A 23550-nucleotide genomic window follows, 5' to 3' on the forward strand; every position below is an offset into this window, starting at 1 on the left:
TCAACGTTAGTTTTATACCATCAATAGAAGCAAGGGGTAGACGATACTATCCTGCTAACATCATGCATTTTTTTTTCGTTGGCACATATTAGAAAGCATCGGACTATTTGCGACATTAATTATAAAAGCCTTAAGAAAAAGAAGTTTTCTGAACATTCAGTCGCTTCAAGCGTTCAACTCACTTTATAAAAATCCAGATTATGAAACACAATAACTTTTACATTGTAAGTAAAAATAAAACCTATATTATTTTTATCTCTCTCACATACTCTCTCTCTCTCTCTTTTTCCCCTGTGTGTATCACACACACAGTATCTCTTTTTCTCTACATATACGCTTGTATATTGCAGTAGGTATCACGAGCATAAGTAATTTTCATTTTGGACGTGTGGTTTAAGGTTGGTATCCAAATCAGAAATCAGTTCCCACTAAAATAATGTTAATAATAACATAATTTTATATTTAAGGAAATTCTTCCATATATTGAAATAAAACCTTCCCACACCGCAGTCGGTGAGTGCCTTGACCACTGAACCACGATTACTATACATTAATTGATTCGATTTTAGTCTGTTTACGTGTATATTATACGTGCAGTATTTGATTCAAAATAAAGGACTTTTGTATTTTGCTTTTTTAAAAATCTGCAATGTTGATAAACTACTGAATACAATGATATAATGCGCTGCGAGTTCTCAGTTACATATTCTTGTGTTTTACCAATCTACTTAACTATAAACATGCTACTGTTTTGAGCGCCAACAAAGGGTTCTTTATTTAGGCGAGCTAAAGTAAGTAACGCTTTAGGTGAATGGCTAGCGTGGAGATTTCCTAATTTTCCGTTCAGGGTTCGATTCCCCCCTCTTTCTTTAGACTTTTTCCTATGTTTCATTTACAAGGCTGAGTGCGAGTTACAAGCTGCTAAATTCAGTGGAGAAATTCAGTGATGATGTAATCCTGAAAATAAAGGAAGAAAAATGAATGGAGGAAATGAGTTCCTTAGTTAATTCTGTTAATGGTTCTATATTTGATATTATCCATGAATTTCGTGCATTTTTAAATTTTTGATAATTGACACTATACTCTCCCCTTTTCACCTTGTTTCTCAATATTTAAATTTTCATAAATACTATACAGATCAGGAACCATCAGTTATATTTGCAACCTAAGGGGAAATACGCTTAATACGGATAAGTTCTCCAACTCGTTCTAGTGTTATCGAATTTTGCATTTTTAATATTTGCAAATAAATTACTGCATTCCAATACTTAGCATTCCCAAAAGTCATTTAACGAATAACGAAATCGCATAAGTTCTTCTTTCAAAGTATTACGTATCAATCAGTGGCGCCAGAACGAAGGAGCTCAGGCACTGTTAGACCCCAAATTTTTTTATTGGAGGCTCAGCTCTTCCCTCGAATGATCGATCCGTATTTTAATTGATTTGCAGATAGGACTACTGTTAATAGTTTCAGAATTCAGCGCAACGATTTGTGCTTACATAAAGAAATGACCTACTACATATACTGCATAATTTATCCGTATGTTATTTGATACGCATATATGGAAAATCATCTTAAGTAAGTTAGCTTGTTCATAATCCTTCATTTGAGTTAATTATAAGATTATTAAAAAGTCCCCAGACTGTTATCTCCTCATCGGCGTCTCTGGTGTCCGTATATTTTTTTCTGGTATTGCGCTGTTTACTGTGAGTACAAGTATCCAAAAACTCCCTTTTGTCATTTCATCATCAATCGTCTCTCCTCACTCTCGTAAAAAAAAAAAAAAAAAAAAACTCTTTCTTTGTGATGTGATGTGATGTGATCTGTTTGTGATTTAACAGGTGGGGCATACTTCATCCTGCTGTTCTAGCTACTCTACCAGGCGCAATTAATCTTGGAGCGGGCGTTAGTTGGGTTGCCTAACTCACGGATTTTTTACATCAAAAATTTATGTTGCCCAATGTACACATGTCAGGGACTTATAACATTCTCTACATCCTCATGGGTTCAATCGTAGGGCCGGAGGGGCCAATTTAAAAGTTTTAAGTGGAAACGCCCTATTTATGTTGCAGATTCGAATTAGGGATCAAAAATACGCAAATTTCACTTGTAGTAGTTTCGTTACCCGCTTAGATAGCGCTGTAATAATAAAATAAGAAATATCATCGTACACTACCTGAGATTGATAATAAACAAACTATCTCGAGAAGGGCATATGCAATTAAAAGGCAAGAAATATGTGACCAATATTCTAAAACAAAATTTTTGTCATTTACATTTCAATGTGAAAATTTAAACAATTACGATATGGAAAGGAAACTTTTTTGTTTCTTGCAATACTAAACATCTCAACATCTTCTCTGGAATTGTAAAAGTCAAGTAGACCAATACGTTTGTTGAATATCACGTGACATGAACAGATCAAGTAAAATCATAATTTTACTCTAGTACCACAAATGACAAAGGAGATTTCACAGGATAAATTTACAAAGCCTGGATAAAGCGTAAAGTTCTATTGTTATGATATGCATTTTTGTATTCAGCATGAGGGACTTCCTTTACGCTGATAAGCACCGCCATCCGCTGTTCCTGAAATTCGAAATATTGCATATTGATATTTGGATTTTCCGCAAATTTAGAAAGCCGTAGCTCATAAACTATGTACTTTTCGCCACAGGTCCATACGATCTTATCTCTTATTTTGATGTAAAAAATCACCTCTTTCAGTCTGTCAGTATAGTTCATTAACACTATATACTGGGGTAGACAAAAATTCTAAAACGTTTGCAAAAGTGTGAAAAACAAACCTAGTATGCTGTGGGGCCTCTTTTTGCGTTCAAAACAGCCTGGATCCGACATGAAATGGACGTATACAGGTCCTGAATGATGGTGTATGGAGTTTTGTACCGTTGTTAATCCAAAACAATGGAGATGTGTGATAGCTCCTGGTAGCCGTGATTTCACCGTTTTTGCAAAGTGACAGGGTGCCAAATCATCTTGGAAGATGTAATCACCATCAGGGGACAATTGGGCCTTGGGTAGAACCTGGTTCCCAAAAATGACTTCATACCCATTAGCGTTCATCATTCCATGCATGGCTATGATGGGGCCTGCAGAAAACCACGATATCACTGCCCACACTGTAACAGAACCACTCACATTCTTTCCAGTTGGGAACTGACAGTCTGTATCACAGGCCTCCGAGGGTATTCTCCATACGTAAACACGACCGGTTGTTGGAAACAAGGTGAAGGTCGATTCATCGCACCACATTACGTGTTTCCACTTCCCATGTGTCCGCGCCTTGAGCTCCTTGCCCCACTGGATACACCTCTTCGCATTTACTGCTGTGACCAAGGGTTTGGCGATAGCGACCCTGTCATGAATTATCATTTACGAAGTTCCCGTTGCACTGTTCTCGATTAAACCAGGTTCTGTAAGTAGGAATTGAGTTCAGACGTAATTTTCATTCAGTGGTCTTCTTTTTAGTTGCTACAATCCGTTTTAATTCCCTCCGGTATCTATCTGACAGGATTGTCCTTCGACCACTTTTGTGTTTTGCAGACGTCGTTTGCCATAATTTGTGTATGCCCTTGGGACGCTGGATACAGTGCCTTTCAATACCCCCACTATGTTCTCCACTGTTGCTACTGAAGCTCCAACGAGACGGGCACCAAAAATCATGCCTCTTTGGAAGTCTGTCAAGTCGTCCATTTTACCGTACGACTTTCACACCACGACACTCACAGTTCAACTGGTTACTGCTGACGGAGGAGGAAGAAGGTCCACATGACACATTGAAATAAAAAAAATGATAGGGAACTTCATCACGTGTTGTACATTGGACGGAAAAACTTACGTGTCCTTTATGAAGTATTTTAGATTGTTTTTTCTACCGTGGTATATATATATATATATATATATATATATATATATATATATATATATATATAAGAACACGTATTGTGCACTTATATGAATTTATAAAAATATGATCCCTACCTGAACCCAGGCTCGGGCCATAGGGAAGTCATTATTTACATTTTTTGTTCGAAAAAAAACTTCAAGTTTTCAATTATTTTTGCATTTCTTCCTGTATAACACCCACAAGCGAGTGCTATCGTTGGAACTGATGCTCCATTCCAAAAACCACGATGTATGAACCATAATGCAACCACAAAGTTAAAGGAAGCAGTTTCAGTTTGACTGAAATCCACAATTTACCTCAAACAGTGGAAATAATAAAATGGTTATTTACATATTTACCATAAGTTCTTCAGAATATATATGACTAATAAACTACTCTCAAAAGAAGTTGTCAATAGATGTTCAATGATAACACACACTCACACAAAAAATAACGTGTTTAATTTGAGAAGACCTTTTCACTTTACCTTATATTTTTACATTTCTACCTTCCTTAACTAAACATAGATGATTTTACAATAACGTTGTTTGAGACTGGATCTTAACTGAACAGAAATTTGTCTGGCCCCAAAACCCACCAATATGAATGTGCATGTCTCATAATAAACGAAAATGACATTTTTCGTATCAGCCAAAAAATTATGTTTCGTATCCATTAAAAAATTTACACACCTATACACTTTATGTTTACATATGGTGGCACCTGAACATACGGAAATTTTTAGTTTGGTGGAAATCCTACCACTTAGTAGAGAATTCAGGACATTTATACTAAACGAAAAATAAATCGACAATTTTTTTTTGTTTCTTTCGGAAAATATGTTAAGGAAGCAGAGGGCTCTTTACAAAAGAGTTCCATTGATTAAAAGGGCCACCTTAAAGAAACGAAACTCTGCCGATGTAAAGATGATTTTAAAGTGGGAAATACGGGTTTTGTCGTTTTGCCAGAAACGGGTTGCCGAGTCAATAACCACTTTCCAAATGACAAACGACTCCGCCCAATCCTTATGGAAATTGGATTTCAGTGTAATTGCTTGCAACTGTGACATGTTGTAGATACTATGTTATGAACAGTCGTAATGGACACAACCACAAATCAGTGATCGTTTGGTCATTATAGGACCAGTTTCTTATAAACAGCCGAAGATGAGGATATATTAGATCTCGGTAAAGGGACTAAAATCGTTATATGTTGTAGATATTGTGATCCTGAGAGAAAGTCTGAATGGGAGTATCAACGAACCACTCACCATTTGACCACAACACAGCCACATTTTTGAGAGCAACCGAAAGTTGTGATATTCTGGTTTTCGGTGAAAATGACTGGAACTGTTATATGATGCTGATGTTGTGATCCTGAGTAAAAATCTCAATAGGTACAACCACACATTACTGACCGTGAGGCCACTACAAGGTAGCCTTTTTGGAAACAGAAGGTAACCGTTTTCTGGATTTTGGTGGAATTGCCTGAAATCGTGGTTTATTGTGTATGTTGTAACAATGGTGAAAACTCTTTATGGGTACAACTACCACTTACTGACCGTTTGTCTACTATGATCCCACTTTCATGCAAGTAACCGAAGATAGCGAAGATGTCAATTTCGGTGAAAATGACTGAAACTATAATATCTTTTTAGATATCGTGATCCTAAGGAAAGTTCTTAATAGGTACAACCATTTATCACTGACCGTTTGGCCACTACGAGGCCATCTTTTTGAAAGCAGCCCAACCGAAGATAGTAATATTGGATTTCGGTGAAAATCACCGAAACTCTGATATGTTGTAGATATTCTCATCCTGACAAAAAGACTCAATGGACACAACCACAAATTACTAATCGTTTGGTCTCTACAGGGCTTCATTATGAAACCAGCTGAGTGTGACGATGTTCTGGATTTTGATAAGATTTACTAAAACCAAGATATGTTGAAAATCTTCTCTTAAAGAGAAAAATTCTTAATAGACACAACCATCGAATTATAATAGTTTTATCACTACAGGTTAAGAATTTTTAAGTAATAATGGTATAACGTTATTTTTGATTTCCGTGTAAATGAATGAAACTTTGATATGTTGTAGATTTCGTGATCCTGAGAAAAATTCAATGGTTTTATTTGTTCCGCAAGGTGAATATTTGAAAGTTGTCTGTGCTTAAATGACGTCGGCCGCAAATCTTCCCATCCTTATGGGATCGGACTTTCCATGGTTACATAAAATTCCACCAAAATTTCAGAGTAACCTTACATTCTGCTGCTTTACGAAATGTGGCCTAGTAGTTGCTAAATAGTCACTGACTGGTGGTTATATCTATTGGGATTTTTTCTGAGGATCACAATACCTAAAACGTATCACAGTTTCCAGCATTTACACCAAAGTCCAGAGGGACATTACTTCCTGTACATTTTAAAAGTGGGCCTATAGCGGCCAAGCGATCATTGCTGGATGGTTGTGATTCTTCAACCTTTTATCTCAGGATCAAAATATCTACAACACATAATGGTTTCAAGCAATCCCACAGAAATCCACAATAATGTTACCTCATGCAGTTTTCAAAAAAAAATGTAGCCCTTTAGTTGCCAAACGGTCAGTGATTGGTGGTTGTGTCGGTTGAGAATTTTTCTCAGGATCAGAACATATATAACACATTACACTTTGAGTTTGTTTCATTCAAATCCAGAATAGTACTATCGTCGTCTGCTTTCGAAAAAGTGGCCCTGTTGTGGCCAAATGATCAGTGATTGCTGGTTATACCCATTAAGACTTTCTGTCAGGATCACAAAGTCTACAGCATATCACAGGTTTACTCATATTAGAGAAATCCAGAAAGTCGTTATCTACGGCTCTTTTCATAAAGGTGGTTCTGTAGGGGGCAAATGATCAGTGATTTATGGTTGCGCCAATTATTTTGCCAAAGACAATATCTACAACATAACACGGTATTAACCAATTCCACCGAATTCCAATTTCCACAAGAATTGTGCAGAGTCCTCTGTAATTTCGAAGGTAGCATTGTCCGTGTAACCTTTTCCCGCAAAAACGACAAAACCACTATGCCCTACTTCGAAGTCATTTTTACATCGACAGAGTTTCGTTACTTTAAAGTGGACCTTTTAATCAATAGGACCCTTTTTCGAAAATGGACCCTTTGCCCCCTTAACCTATTTTCGAAAGAAACAAAAAAGTACGTATCTTCTGTGGCTGTGGCTGATTTCGGGCCTGGATAGATGAGTAATACACAAAGGTAAAAACATTACATTAAATATATATATATATATATATATACAATTTTCCAGAACACAAACTTGCAATATACACGATATCTAACGTATAACTAGAAAACATTATGTCAGTCCTTTTTGGAAAAAGTCGAGACATCAATTGTTACAAATAATAGTACACTATATATCAAATGAAATGGAAGCTACACTTGAAAACAAACCTATATTCAATCAATTCATGTGTCGAGGAATAAGAATATTCGGAACTAATACCAACATAAAAGGATAAATTTTGAAATTTTCTTCATACGTAACACCATTGTAGAACACAAGATAAATTTTGATTTTCAGGAAAAGTGGAAAGAAAATGCTATAAATTATTTTTCCAGTCTTTATTTTCGCTTTTTTTTTTTTTGCAGATAATTGCATCACTTCGCATATTCCACAAACACACCTCCAACATATTGCACAATTTCGGTTTGTTTTGTTTTTATTACAAAAGATCATTTATCATTGTTTTCGTACAGTGCGTTCCACTTCTGGATCAATGACCTTCGGTGTTGAAGATTCAAGAGGTATCAAAACGTCAAAATATTCAAAATAAAGATACGTCTAGACATCGCACATTCAAATGTTAAATTTTTGTGTATTTATCGCTTAAGACTCCAGCAAATAATAAAACACATGCATTGGTGAGCGTCTTGTCTTTGCTCTAACATTATATTTGCGCATTATTTCATCTGATATATATCTACGTCACACTTTGTTTCATTAGAAAACTTGAGATTAAAACATTTTTGTTAACTTTTATATGTCAAAGTACAGTCACTAGTTTGGTACACAGCTGTGTGGTACAAGGGATCCTTTTTACTGTAGTGAATGTGGCACCTGAATTCTATTCCTGTTCAAAGTTCCAACATTGCTAGTGCTATGTTGTTGGAGCTTCTTGTTTAAAGAAAGATATGTGAAAAGCTGTTTGTTTTGATCTTTCTAGGTTTGTTCAAAAACCGTTCAACAAATCGTAGAATGATACTCTCACCTACACTCTGCCATGAAGTTCTAGTTTCATCTTTTCCCAATTACGGAAACGCATTGAAAACGTAAGGATTAGCTTTGTCGGCAGCCATCCAATATTTTATGCCATATTTATTATGTTTGTCATACATTGGATGAATAGGCATATCTATTTACAAGGATATAGTTGCTCATTAACTGTGTCTTTTCTTTAGGTCTTTAGGAAGTAACACAGTTGTCTGGAAACTTGTCCCACAGATCAGATACAGGGAACAAGTTATCAGTTCGCTATCGTTGTGCCCTTGTTCCCTTAATACCAAAACGATAATATTTCGTTATGTCGCTGGAACTGTCCCTTGACATTGTCGGGGAGAAAATAGTGGACACCATGTCGTGCATTTCACTGATCTTTCATACATTGCCCTCTTGCTCCTTAAGGTCCATAAGCATACATTGCTGCAATAAGTGACATATTTCTCGGAACGACACAGAGAATGATGAATACCCTGTTACACAATGGGCCCCTTTTTCTGGAGAGTCCTTTTTTAGCCTAAGTATAGAATCAGTGACGAACAATCTCTCGGTAGTAATCGATGAATTATCCCTGTATCGTTTGACATGCTCAGTCGACCCAGAGTTTTTACTCAAAATTTATTGATTACTTTCCCTACCTGTTGAATGGCGAGTTAGTTCCATCCTTGCTGTTTTCCTCCCCTCTAATATCTGTTCTTCCTGATGAAATGAATCTGTCGCTACTGCTAACGCCCCCTGATGTACCATTATCTCCTTCGCCTTGAACTTCCGTGTCAACAGTCGCAGAACGTTGAGTCGGAATTCTTGATCTTTATTTACTTCGTACACGGTTACTATCGTAACCCATCACATTTACAACGCTAGTCACACTCAAGTTACTGTTACTGACACACTGTGAACCAAACGTTGTCTCCTCGTTAACAATTATTATATTACACTAGTAGAATATGCAGAACAATAATTACCGTCGTAGAATCTGATGATGATATGTTCTGGAGTTTTGTAATATATTCTTTCTCTCTTAGGCTATTCGGCGGACGATACGAAGGAATGCTTGTCGCTAATACGGTAACACGTAACTGATAAACTTGTTTCCATAACTTTGTGTACTTTCGTGGCGCGCTCCAAAACCCAACTACTAAACGATGAAAAACCGTGAACACGACCTGGCGGAAAACAATTGAAATAAATACTCTTCAATACGTATACGAACTTTTTTCATAGAGTCCGCAGAAGGGAAATATTTTGTTATTGTAGTTACAGTAAGGATGAACCTGTATATGTAAGTATTCGAAATTATCCAAAGGTTCATTGTGTACTGACAAATACCGAATTACAAGGAAAACATTTTACTTAAGTGGCAGAAAAAAGAGAAATATTTAAAGGGGTTAACCCATCGATTGACACCTTTCCGTCCTCAAAGGTAAATCCTATTTTTTTCAAAACTATTAAACTCAAATATTTAACGAAAAAATCATGACCAATCTCAAAAGAAAGAAATAAAAGTAAAAAAAAACTTTATAACGTTATAAAAGAGCGATTATAAGTACGAAGAAGTAAAAGAAAATCGTAAATATCAATTGACTGATCTCCGCCCTTATAATGCTTTATGGTTCAAGGAATTATTTTATGTAAGAATAAATAAATTTATTTTTCTGCTAATTGTGAAAATAGGATATTGACGTGGATTTTATTCATCCCACGCCAGCCACATCTAACATCAGGTATTATTTCTAAATTGTAGGATTATGTCATATTGTACACTCCGCATCTAAAAATTACGCTGTTAATACCTCCTTTCTATCCTCCTTTCTTCTCGTCAATACTAAGTTTAACTACCACAATAGCGCAATTCTAATTTCAAACTACACATATCTTAGTATCGATAGAATTAAATAAAAAAACAAAGACGGAATAAGATTTATGTGTTGAAGTAAAGTGGAACTGAAAAACGCATACAATGAAAAATTGAAACCTGTGCATGTCTATTACACACAGATTCAGATATGAGGCAGAAAGAAAGGGAGAGAGAGAGAGAGAAAGAAGAAAAAGAATTAGCCACCTTAGAAGAATGTGGAATTTAAAGAGGAGTACTTATCATTATCAAAGTTACGTTTCCAGGAAAGCCAACATTAATATAGAAAAATGTTTGTTTTATAAATTTGTTCAAAACTATTCACATATGTACGGGATGTTTGAAACGTTCACTAAGTTACTTTCAAAAATGATAGTATACTCAATTTTCAGTGAAATTGTAGATCTCCGAGACACATCTAGGATTATGTCAAAAGTTAAACTCACATGCTTCCTTCCGGGTAGTTCGGTTGCAAAATCGATATTTTTTCACTGGACGTATTGTACAAAACACATACTAATAAATCCAGTAGGTAGCATACGTCATGTCCTCCATTCCAGATTACTCATGCAAACCAAACAACAAAAGAAAAACAAAGAAAGCAATCAAGAAGAATGAATAAGTGTAATTTTACTGCTAAATTTCTATCAGAAATACCCTATATTAAAAGTCTAAACTGTATCGTAATGAAACGTTACGAATGTTCAAAATGCAATTTGGATGTTCTTTATACATGTAGCAGAATTTTGGATGTTTCAAATTTCAACGTGAATAATACACATTGAATTATAGAATGGACACAAAATTTGTGTCAAACGAGTATAAATAAAATTTTGCTTTCAAGTAATCAAAGAGGTTTCCATTTTCTAGTCTTTTCCGAAGATTTACCTAATCCGTACATACATTATCGATTTCTTCTCTTGCAAATATAACGTTGTAATTCGCACAGACAGAATGTACTCGCTAGAGCGAAAACACACCTGTGTTTAATTACTTTTAGAAACTTACCATCTTCCTGTACCGTAAAAGTGCTGGATCCCATAGGCAGCGATCATTTGCCAATCAAGTTTACAATCAACCTCTCGCATGCTAATACCTCTAACTACAAAAGTGTAACACGCAAATCTCTCAACTATTACAAAGCAGACTGGATCGCATATCGAAATGAACTAACTGAAAAACTTTCTAACATTCCCGAACAAACATCAGAGGAGGACATGTATAACTACCTTAACTTCGTAACTAGTACAATCAATTAGTCCTCCAATACCTTCATTCTTACACCCAGTTCAAATCCATAGAGTCCGAAATTACCTCCACACCGCCTTCCGAAGCACTTTCCATACCAGGGAACAATATTTAAAAATGTGTAAGGAAGAAGAGACGATTACGAATGTTGGTTCGGAAAGGGCATGGGGAACTACCAGGACATTCGAAACATTCAATTGATCTGCTTTTCATGTTATCGTTGTCACAAAGAAACTGTTATGCATAATATGGATAATACTTTTTACTTACGTAATTTTTCCTGGATTGTATGTTACTTGCTTTATTAGTAGGAATTAATTTCTTTCTAGGAAATCGAATCAATGAATTTCTTTGTGTAGTTTGGTGCAAATAACCTTAGCGGAAACAAGCCACTTCGTTCCAAACATCATCACTAAAATAAGTAACATTTGGCTTGTTGCTTCAGCTGGCATGATATTGTAGGGGTAACGTAATGGACTTACGAATAGTATTGTTATCCAACTTAGATTAGGATCCTCTTTCCGCTAAAATTGATTCTTTACAGTGATTGTGAAGTAGGGTGAGCTATAAATATACTTCCTTCAATTACGATTGGTCGAGTTCTGAAAATGTTGGAAAAAGTAGTCACAAATGTATTGTCCCGTTGGTGAGAGTAGAATTTATTTTTATTTAAAAGCTAACTACAGTACTTTCCTGACATACTGTGCTTGCAAACGAAGAATTTTAGGGATTCTTGCTGGTAATATGTAATAGGAGAATGCGATAAGTCGTCGTTAACCATCACAGTTTGACAATTGATCCAGGCTTTATCTTCAGAAGGTCTAACGGACCCAAACCTTCTGAAATGGCTCGGCAAATATCCTAAAGTTATTGCTGATCGTTACTGGATTATGTACAAAATTACAATATTTCCGACTTCTTATAAAACAATTCTTTACGTTTTATTATTCTCGTGTATAATTTATATTCTGTATTATTGCACAACCGATTTCAAAATTACCTGATATCAGAGCATTTGATTCAAAATTTATTTATAATATAAACAGGTGTAAAATAAATTCTCCACGATATACGTGAAACAAGCACCAATATATGTTAACAACATATTTCTCACACTATTTATAAATTATAAAATGAATTAAACAAAATACAACCTTTTTAAAATTGATTATGATTTTTAACCACATAGGAAGAAAATCGCATATCTCTTTTCTCTTCTGTTTTATTTTCAGCCTCAGACTGCTTCAGTGTAACAAAGAATCAAAGGTTCTATCTAGGGAACACAATTTTCTACGTAGTGTCGTGAGAGTTGCGTAGCCACAGCTATAAAAATATTCAAGTCCCATGAGACATACGAAGGGGTTGACCAAAAAGATCGAAATATTCTGTATTGACTACCAGTAAAAAGGAATTTCTTCCGCAAACCGGCCAACCAAAATTCCGAAAAAAAGTTTTTTTCGCAACCTATAGAGGAATCGTCTTCTCATACTACACTAGGAATACTTAAGAATGTCGAAGGAAACATCTGTATCATGATAGAGACGATTTATACATTTTGAAGGGGCAAGGGAATTTCAAGGACATTCCAAATACTTCAGTAAGCTGCAGTATACACTTTCGTGTTATGGTTCTTAGAAAGAAACACTACACAATTTGTTAAACAATGTTTGGGTAAATAAGTCGGAGCTGTAGTGGTAAGGTGCTAGTCTTTCAAATGAAAAATATCTGTTCAAATCCCAGTCAGATAGTATCATTTTTTCATATAAAATAACGGTGGAGATTCATCTTCTGTTGGAGAACTTATAAGGCATCACTGGCAACAATTCAAGTAAATAATGTTTGCGTTCCTCATTATACACTTTCAAGGAAACTATGTTTCATATTTATATTCTTCCTCTCTCTCGCTTCCTTGACGATCCGCTATTCTGTCTTTGCATGTTTCACTTCTCCCCTTCTCTCTCAAGTACACATGCACTCCATTTGCGTGAGCGTGTTCCAAAGAGGTGGAATGCAGAGTATGTAGGTACAAAGTGTTTTAAAATGTGACACTAGAGGTTCCTAAGGAAGTCAGTTATGAGTATGTGCAAGTATAGAGATTAGATTGATGGAAGATTTTTAGGGATATATATAATACATACCTAAGAGGCTTTGAAAATATTTGCAGTAAGAGTATGAACGGATATGAATTAATAAGACAAAGATGAAAAATGTGAGTTAAAAATGTATGGTACTATTGAAATTTACAGAAGATATTAGATATGTTCTGATTGAGAATAAAACAATTTTAGAAGATTTATAAAATGGTGATTTTGGACTAGCTTAATGTATAACCACGATAGAGATAACTATGGACACATTAAGAAAGATTATAAGTTAAAGGAAGGATTACCATTCATTGGAAAAATCAAACAAAGAACGAACCTACACAAAATCTAGAAACAAAAGGTTAAAACGGAGCAAGAGATCTATATACCTGACCTGAGAAATCTAATTAATTGGGAAATTCCATTTCGTTTTTTGTGCTTTGGTGATAACATCTCCAGTACTGGTCACCTCTGTAAAAAATAGTGTTTAAACGCAAGGGAAAAAGTAAAATCTCTTGTTGTCCTCTCGGTTACCGAGTCACAGTGAATTACCTGGTCACTACGAATTCTTTTTCCAGTGATGATACATAAGCTAACCAACATCACCCCACCGATACAGTTATCCGTTTGCTCTCTAGAGTGTTCATTGTATCTCTGCGAATTACATGGTTATATCCGCAAGAAATGAAATCGATGCTCTTTGCTGGGAACATATAAATTTTCGGAAAAGACAGAAACCGAAAACATTTTTGGTGATTTGAAAACAAAATATTATTTATACTAGTTCGTCACAAAATTTGTGTCCATCCTATAATTCAATGTGTTTTATTCACATTGAAATTTGACACATATAAGGTCTGCTACATGTATAAAGAACTTCCAATTTTTCATTTGAACATTTGTAACTTTTCATTACGATAGAGTTTCGACTCTTAATATAGGGTTTTTGTGATAGAAATTTAACACTAAATAACACTCGTTTATTTTTTCTTTATCTCTTTCTTTGTTTTTTTGTTCCGTTTGGATTAGTAGTTGGGAATGGAAGATATAACTTATGCAACCTATTGGATTTACGTTCAATGAACACTACCGAATTTGCAAACGGAAGTAACGGAAAAAGCATGTGTACTAAACTTTGCACATTATCCTAGATGTATCTCGGAGATCTACAGCTCCAACGGGAAATGGAGTGTACTATCATTTTTGAAAGTGACTCAATTAATGTTTCAAGCATCCTCTATATGTGCGAATAGTTCTGAAAAATTTATAGAAGAAACGTTATTTTTATATTACTTTTGGCTTACTGGAACCATAACTTTATAATGTTAGGTTCTTTTCTCACTACGTTTGAATTTCACACTTTTATCCTTTTTTCTTTTTTCCTCCTTTTCTCTCTCTATCTCTCTCTTTCTCTCAGCCTCATATCTGAACCTGTGTGTAATAGGCATGCATTGGTTTCAAGTATTTACTTTATGTGTTTCAGTTTCTCCCTGCAACATCTTATGAATCTTGTTCCATCTTGGTTTTGTTATTTAATTTATTGATTCTAATACATGTGTAGTTTGAAATTAGAATTGCACTCATGTGGTTAGCTAATTTTAGTATGGGAGAGAAGAAAGCAGGAGAGAGGGGTTACGGGATAAGAAGGTGTTTAATGGTTGTGATCTGCAGGGTGTTGGCTGTCGCCATTTATTAGATGCAAAGCGTACAGAGCATTTTTGTCTAAAAATCTCTTACTATGCCATACAAGGATTTTCACTAAATCATTATCAATGATATCTCTACTAGCTCTAAAAGTTATTACTGGCACATTGTAGACTGCGATTTTACATACTGTCACATACATTATTTTCATGCACATTATCACGAATATCCCTTGAAAGAGTTACGAAATCTAAAATTTCCTTTTGTACTACAATCATTATTCCTTTTCATATTAACATTATGGGTAGGTGTCTATGGTTTTTGTACCAATGTTGGTTTTCAGAAGTTTGAAAGATTCAAAACAAATGGTTAAAATTAACACTTTGGGAAAAAGGTTATATTTGTTGCAAGCTGAAAGTTGATAACAATCATATAGACGCTATTGTCGTTAGTTTTAAATCATTTCAGGCTGATATTACAAAATTGGTTACACTTATGAATATCTTTGGGTCTGACCTGCGCGTTTAGGTTGGCTAGCATGAATGAATTTTCAAAATTAGAGATTAATTCAACTTTAAAATTTGGGTACTTATGCTATTTATTTTTATAGTCTTGTACCAAAAAGAACAGGGTGGCAGGCAAATATGTTGTATTCTTTTAAGCGAATACCAACTTAATCCCATTCTTGTTCAGATTTCTCCAAAAAGACAGTTGGCGATATATAATTACATCTGCGACTAAATTTATTCATGGATCGTACCTCATCAAGCTGAAAATGAAAATTGTATTACCTTATACTACTATATTTCGCATGAGTTGTGCATCCCTTTCCACATGAAGATGACGACTTGTATCTGTAGAAATATATTCTTCCCCCTCACTGTTGGAATTAGAAATGGATTCATCAGATGTATGTGTGTATACTGGTATGACGATCCTACTCACATAAGTAGATCCCAGTTACTAGGGTTCTAAATTTGCTGCGTTTTCCCCTGAAATTGAATTACCCTCATTCGTTCCAAGGTTGTCGTTAAGTGCTTGCATTTTATCTTGGACCTTCCTGATTGAGTTTGAATATCCCGTGTCTTATATTTCCTTGTATTTGAACGAACCTAGTATAACCTAAAATTTTAGACCTATCAAATCCATTTTGGTATCAGTTTGATATAAGTTCGTATTCAAATGTTCCGTCACATGCTGGATTATTCGTTTTGTTTCTGTGTTATTTATTCAATTCGGGTATCATTGTGTTCGGTTACTTTCTGCATCATGTGTTGAACCATTCGTTCAATCACTTGATGAGAACCAACAACTTCTTGTTGTAATGTTATTATACGTCTTTCACTTAAAGATCACTAAAACTCGGACAGATATTCTACAAAGAATAATCCTCCTTCTTACTGTAGTCTGAATTTTGTCCATAAGCGATTTCCTATGTACAATTCAGCAGTTTTCTATCATTGAACCCGGCATTATACAAAATAATGCGAAGTCTAGGCAGGGTGGCATGATCAGGACAGAGCAATGTACTCATAGAGTATAACTTCAATGGATCGTTATCTCCAAGTTTAATACAAACATTTTCCCGGTGTCCATCGAATACCAAACGTGTTGGAATTTCATATATGCTAAAATAATATGAGCGTAGAATTAAAAATGTTATTACAAAATTCGATGTAGAAGAAAAATAAATGAATTGCTTCCATGGTCTGAATTCACAGTTTGCAAACAAACAGTAAATGTTCTGTTCCCAATGTACTGAATTGAAATGTTACTATACAGTGTCGTGCTGAAGCATGGCATCACTGACATAGGTAAAAAAATGAAAATAATCATTATGTATTAATAGTAATTATCACTGTCACCAAGTATCACATAACACTGTCGCAAGTATATAGTACTCAGAGAAAGCATGGATAACATTGTCTCATCCACCGAGGAAAAGCAATGGAGATAGTTTAGTTCTAAAACTTCATTAGATTGTTAGTGTTCTCAAATTCCATAAATAAGTCTTTGTACCATAAATGATCGATTCCATGTCTGTGATTTTAGAAAAGGCTTTCTTTATGAGCACACTGCTCGATATTGGTGCACGGTGATGATCACATGTTGTTATGCAGTAATAGTAACTTTTGAGTGTGACAGTCTGATATAAATCCAACAAAGATGTATAATTTCAAAACTATCTTTTGGGCCAGAAAAGTGTGAGAGCATGTACCACAAATAGATCTCAAAGTACGTATAACTCTCACCTTTAGGTCACATAAACTTTAACACTTGATTAAGGTGAAAGAGAAAAGATATTTCAGAGTATGTCTTATTAGGTTCTCTTTTTAGGTCCTTTTTAGGTCCTCGTTTCGAGTTTACACATAAAGCCCTTGGGTTTATTTGGATTCATTATGCACTATGGTCTTCTTATTATGTATGTTGTTAAATGTTGGAGTAATAAACCGATCTTATTTATTTGCGTGTTGTTGTTAAAACATTTTGACTTGTGTAATAAAATCTTGCACATTGTTCAGTGGTGTAGAAGTGAAGTGTATACATCACTACTACGCCCTTGTACAAAGTGTGAGTGGTTTTATGAATGAATTTACGTCCCACGAATATGCCGGCTACTCATGCACAGGTCGGTAGAAATAATGATTTATGTAATAAATTTTTCTATATATTTCGTTCGTAGTTCTAAGAACATATTCTAACATAGTAGCTTTACGTAATTACTTGTTGAAATTATTTTGAATACAGATAAAGAAACAATGATATACGAAATACTGATAATAATTCCTTCGGAGAAAAAATGCGCGCAAACACAAATTACAATAAATCAGAAGTTGTATGTTCATAGGAAGTTGAAATATTGTGTTTAATAATGCAAACGGAATTTTTCGAACATAACCAAGAAAATATGGGGAGATACAGACAATGATAGAACCACGGGGCCAAAGGCTTGTTAGAAATAAATATTATAACTCTACAATATATAATACAAATTACATAAGGTCCTTGGAAGAGTAAGAGAGAATACTCGAATCGGGGTGTTGGGAAATCAAGCTGAAAGTTTTGCAAGTATATTAAAATAACAAAGGCAAATGTGTATCTTGAAACTGTGAGAAAACAAAGTTCGAAGCAGATCAAAACACTATATATACACCACACCTGTCCGATGCGAGGAGTAAAACTAAGAGAAATCGATTTTTCGGGTTCGCCTTTTGTCTTCCAATACCCTGTTATATATTGTAAGGTCCCACGTGCTTATGTTTGCAAACACACAACACTTGCTTCTACTTATAAAAAAGCAAGCACGTGCACCTTAATATGGAGAACTACAATTGTAGTCGACGACAGAACAGCGACACCATGGGTTACATGAAAACGAGGGACAGCAGCGCGACCACCTCAACTGAGGCTCACGTATAACCGAGAGGATTCCATAGATAGCTATCAGTTTTGACTAGTCAAATTCCTTTTCTTATTTTGTAATTGAGCACAGGACGTACTTCACCCAAACCCAAAGCCTTAGCTTGCATTAAAGCTAAAAAATATTTTTTCTTCTGGTTTACAGTGGAGCCCTGTTGGAAATTTTACTTCTCTGTCTGCGTGCAGTGAAGCTATCACCACCCATCCTAGTTTGCAGTGGAGCTTCTGTCGGGATCTCTAACCAACTCTCCTTTGTAGTGATCAGCTAGTGTCCTACAGACCCTCATGTACTTCATTAAAGTACTTCACAAGGAGAACTTTACAATATCCATCAATGACTTGCCCTCCAAACGAAAAGAATCCCGCTCAGAGCTTAAAGAAATCTGGTTTCCGTTAAATTGAGTAGTATTGCATTATGTTCTGTATTTTGGTTCCTGCTGAAAAGTATCAATCACCACAGAGCCAGAAAAAAACACGTTTTTTAGATATCCGCTAATTATTATAATCAGTTAAAGGCATGCGCTCCCTCGTAAACTAAAATAATAAATAGGTAAACACTTGATCTATGAAGTATAAACGAAATGAAAATGAAATGAAATCTTAGAGTTTTACGTCCCACTGTTATGCCGGTTAGGCTAAAGGAGACGGTGATGATGAGTAATGAATGAAATGGTGGAATGAAGAAAGTGGGAGGAAACGGGAGAACCCCGAGAAAACCCACGCACACGGTGTTTGTCCACCACAAAGTTTACTTGGCGGGAGAAAGGGTTTGAACCCCAGACCCCTAGCACCAGAGGTGAACGCTCTACCACTGAGCCACCGCGGCGCCCTGAAGTATAAACGAGTCTCACTAAGGTATAGTAGGGTTGTTCGGTCGCTGAATGAACATGCGTGGGCAGATATCCTCCATCACGTCTGGTTCAAAGTCCATTGAAGTTCAAATCGAGAGGAAATGTTGCAAAAATCTGAAAAAAAGTACATAAATATTTTTGAGTCGCTGGATCATATTAGTCATTTTCTTGAACAAATTTGGTCATTTCAAAGTAATTGGAATATTATTTCACGGTCAAACTTGAAACATCGTCGGAATATTCTTTTAAAAAAAGATTCATAGATAGGTATTTAGGTTAGCAGGTACGTATCTGATGTCGGTGGTAAACGAATTTAGCTTTAGTATTCTACTTTTAGTTTTCCAGTTATTTGCAGTGTCTTCTTCTCAAATTATTATTTGTTCTTCATATCACATCTTATGATTCTTAAACTTCAACCTTGTGTATTTTCTTTCATTTCCATCCTTGTTCACATTACTATTACCAGCATCTTCCATTTATTCCAGTAGACCTCATCTCGGGTATTCTATTTGTTGCTTATGTGAATTCATCCTAAAATCCATAGGTAAATGGTTACATATGTACAAGAACCCAATGTCCTAGCACCGGACTTAGAAGTGGAATAATTCACTAATATAGAACCATCTTCTACTTCAATGGGCAGCAGATTCCGAATCAGTGAAATTAAAATCCCTAATAAACACTTCTGAGATTTTTCATTCTTCATAGACAAGATGTAGACCTAATTAATATTTTCAGTTTACGAAAGAGTGTATGCCTTTAAGTGACGATAATAATAAACGGAAATATAAAAATCGTGGCTTTCTTTGTTTTCGTGACCATTGAAACTTTTCATCAGGGGAACAAAATGCACAACAAACTGTAATAAAAGCCAAATTAACGGAAACCGGATTTCCATAAGCTCTGAGAGGGGTGCTTTTTTGTTGCGACACTGGATACGCGGGGAAAGTGAAAGCAAGAGCGCCAGAGTAAACCAGGAACTCACTGATCGAATATGGTGAAAAATGGGCGAAAAGCGCAAGATTTTTCGGATTTCTCGCCAAATCTGAAAGTAATTCTCTTCATTTTTGCTCCCTTCTATGATTGTTTGGCTTTGTGAGAAATTCCCCGCCACCTACCAAAAGAGTTTACTAAACCTATGCGTAACCATAAACAGGTACAACTTAGTAATCAATTATCAGAAAACGACGTAATATCTACTGAGTAAATTGTTTGGGCAAAATTGAACCCAGGGAGATTCAAGTGTACAAAACAATGGAACTCCTTAATTTAAATAAGTACTGCGATTTTATTGATTTTATATGTAAAGATAGTAAAATTAATAAAAGTCAGGCAATATGAGAAGTTTTGAAATTGAAATGGAATCTTTGTGTTTTAGGTCCCACTGTTGCGTCGGTTAGGTTATAGGAGACGGTGATGATGAGTAATTAATGGAATGGTGGAATGAAGAAAGTGGGAGGAAACGGAAGAACCCAGAGAAAACCCCCACACACGGTGTTTTACCACCACGAAGTTCACTTCGCGGGGGCTGGGACCAAACCCGGGACCCCAAGCAACAAAGTTGAATGCTCTACTACTGAGCTACCACGGCCCAATGAGAAGTTTAGATGATTTGGTAATTATAAAACATTGAAAATGAAAATGGGTCAAAATTTACAGGAATACCTTAAGACGGTTATTTACTGGCTCAGAAATGGTTGGTTTTGAAATATGTACCAGAAGTGTCTTGCAAATGCAAAGTAGTGGTTACAGAAGATTAGCTTACGATCATCAATATTACAAGAAAATGTACGAATAGATGATTTCAATGAAGATGAGTAATATATACAAATTATTCGTAAGCGCACTAGTGGAATACTCCAAATAGATTCGTTGTTACCAGATAAAACAAGGGAAGCAATTGAAGCAAAGCGAAACTAAGCAATGTCCCGGGTACCATACACAAGGCCAACATAAGTGTGATTCGTAAAGGATAGAAGGTGGAGCTTACTAAATCAGGCAAACCAGAAGAATAACAAGAGTCTGTGATTTGTCGCAGACATCAATGAATCGGAATTATCCATCCATAAGCTTAATTATTCTTAAAAGACATTGAGATATAAGTAACCATGTTAAATGATGGGGTTTCCATTTGGGAAACATTCAATTGTACACATAGAGTCAAAGGGAAAGTATCTGGTTTTAATTCTTCTCAAACACACTGGTATACCAGTCCGTTAGACCATAGCACGCTCCATATATAGCCAGAATAGTTTTGAAAATATAATTTTGATTAGATATTTCTCACAGAAGAGAGCGACTCTGCCGAACTCAAATGGTTTATATGTGTTTGCATATTGTAATGTCCCACGTACTTGTATTTACAACCACGCAACATGTGCTTCTAATTACAGACAAGTACGTGTATCTTAGTATGTAGTACTGCAGCTGTAGACGGTGGAGACAAAAGTGACACAACGAGTTACATGACATCTCGGGAATATCGGCGCTATCATTTCATCTAGAGCTCCTATACGTCGGAGAGGATATCAACGACAGCTAGCAGTCTCGTCTGGTCAATCTCTCCTCAAGCTTGCTCTTTAGCTTTAGGAGATACCTAATCCAAAGTCTGTAGTTTGCTCCGGAACGTAGTTTCCTTTTTCCCGCTTAACGTCCTTGGGAGCTCATAGACACTTAAACCCATCTATGCTTTCTTCGGAGCTCTGTAGAGATCCAGCTCTAAGCTGCTCGGTCCTTGGGTCACCGTTCTCTGCTTATATTACATTATTGTCATATTTCTGTAAATTATTGTTTAAAGAGAATTTTATCGTATAATGTGTTATTAGTAAAAGATTCTTTACTATAATTTGTTCTCCCTATTATCTACTTACTCCGTTGCAAGTTCAGCTTTACTTGCTAGATTCATTAGGCTCTTTTTCCAACTGATTACTCTCCTACTGATCCTACTTTATTAACCAATTAAGTAAACACAGTGGACTATTTCTCTCAGGTACGTAAGAAACACTACAAACGTGTACTTTTCTGCACGTGCCTCAAAACTGTCCTTTGAGCAAATATAACCGCTTTGGATAAACTGGCTTCCAGACCTCCCTTTAACATCCCTTGATAGCCAAACATTTGGAATATATTACCGAGGACTCCAATTGTTTCAAACTAAAGGCAAAATTATACCTATAAGATGATCAAAATGTAGTGAGTGGCTTGCAATTCATGAGTCAGAGGTTTGACCGAATTGATAAGAATAATTTTTAAAAAAAGGAAATAAAGGACGTAATAGTAACAACAGGAGACTGATCAATCCCAGAAATAATAGCAAAAATTTAATAATACACTCCGAAAACAGAACTATGGTAAACCAAGCAGTATGTGTATGTGATAAATGTTGAAGCAAGGTGCAGTAATAAATATTGGAACGTGTATCGGGCCCTCAACACATGTCTACCGTTCTATGAGCTTGAGCAAAGAAAGAACGCAAGGAACAATATAATACATTTTGGCTCTAACAAACAGGTGTAAAAATCGCAAAAATCATTTTTAGCACTCACCCACAACTGATGTAACATTACTTATTCTTCAAAATAAATTATTCGTTAATACAATAATTAATACTGAGAAGCTTTCTGTCATTACTGACACTGGAAGCAGTCCATCTCTCTGGCCGATATATGAATTACCAACAAATTCTCAGGTAACACCATTCATTACTAACATCTGAGGGATTGAAAATTATATTGTCAAATAAGGGCTCAGAGTTCTAATTAAAATAAAACTAAAAATACAAACCTCTAACATTAAAAACACTACGCAAAGTAGTCTACTACGACGCCTTGCGCAACACTACGAAGCAAACAAAAAATAGGGGTCCCAACTTGGAAAACCCCGAATACGGCTTCAAACAAACAGATATGAACTTGGTTGAATATACCAAAGTACCAAACAATTTCGAAACCAAACACACAAAATATACCTTAAAAAACTGAAATTGAAATAAACAGACGAATCATTTAATACCACAGACAACTATAACAAACATTTAAAAAGGGGGAACTTGCCCCAGAGAAGCGCAAGTCTCGCTTTAGCCCACATGATACAAAAATAGGCAGTCCAGAGAATAACATGTAGCTCTGGCCTTCCCAAAAAGAAATATTCCAACCACAACAACAAGAACGAACCACAACCGAAAAAAAACAAACCACAGGAAGACGAAAACAAAAACACCACACAACGAAAACCAAGAAGGGAAACGAGAGAAGA

The sequence above is a fragment of the Thermobia domestica genome, chromosome 9, assembly GCF_964235325.1.
Source record: "Thermobia domestica chromosome 9, izTheDome1.hap1.1, whole genome shotgun sequence".
In the NCBI taxonomy this organism is placed as follows: domain Eukaryota; kingdom Metazoa; phylum Arthropoda; class Insecta; order Zygentoma; family Lepismatidae; genus Thermobia; species Thermobia domestica.